The sequence below is a fragment of the Arachis ipaensis genome, chromosome B07 (assembly GCF_000816755.2).
Source record: "Arachis ipaensis cultivar K30076 chromosome B07, Araip1.1, whole genome shotgun sequence".
NCBI lineage: Eukaryota > Viridiplantae > Streptophyta > Magnoliopsida > Fabales > Fabaceae > Arachis > Arachis ipaensis.
In genome coordinates this window covers 1132234-1133130 of record NC_029791.2, presented here as the reverse complement: position 1 = coordinate 1133130, position 897 = coordinate 1132234, and the positions used below count along the sequence as shown (strand labels likewise).

At 29.9% G+C, this 897-nt stretch overlaps 1 pseudogene; it reads left to right on the top strand.

Moving 5' to 3' along the window:
- LOC107608676 overlaps nt 1-897 on the top strand; it is an 8667-nt pseudogene that overhangs the window by 1558 nt on the left and 6212 nt on the right.

Below are 897 nucleotides of genomic sequence, written 5' to 3'. Positions count from 1 at the left end.
CTTAGCATTACCACGTTAAAATAAGTGTCAAATACAATGTTAGGAAGTTCTCATTATCTCATAAAACTACAACTAACATTATATATTATACATAAGTAGTTGTCTTATGTATATATCTTGTTCTTATATTAATTAAGAGTTAAGAGGGTTCACATATATAGTCATGGCAAAAATAATGAATAGAGACCACAGAACGTGGCGAAAATAATGAAAGCAGTAACCAATGTTAGTTCTCACTATAAAAACTTGTCCCACAAATTCAAAATATATATTATATAGTACTATAATAAGTAGTAGTCCTTTCTTTCTTTCTTGTAGGAGAACAATTAAGCTAAGGTAGGCATGGGAGAGTGAGAGAGAAAACACACACACACAAAACTTGGTGTTTCAACTTCGAAGAAGCTAAGGTTAATTTAGGAGATCTATCCTAGGACAACAATGGCTGAGGTTGTCCATAATGGGCTTCAAGTAGAGAAGCATCAATCCAAGGTTTCTTCTGTAGATGGTATGTTATAATCACCAAACTCTTCTCATATATCTTTAATTTTGTTTAGTTTAGTTACATGTTGTTGATGATGTTTATTATATAAATAAAATTGTTTCTTGAAAAAAATAAAAAATCATGCATATACTTTGAGCTTTTAAATTTAATGGGGTTTTTGCAAGCAATCGCAACTAATGAAATTAATTGATCTCACCATAATAATTCTCCATTATATATAATAGTATTTGGTGAAAATTCGGGAGTAATTAACTTTACGTGAAGTTGGTAGTTGAGAGTCGTTAAATAATTTGAATGATTTGACTAAATTTTCATCTAATGGCTCTCAATTATCAATTTCACGTGAAGTTGACTGTAGCTAAGTTTCTACCGGTAGTATTTATATATTCATTATC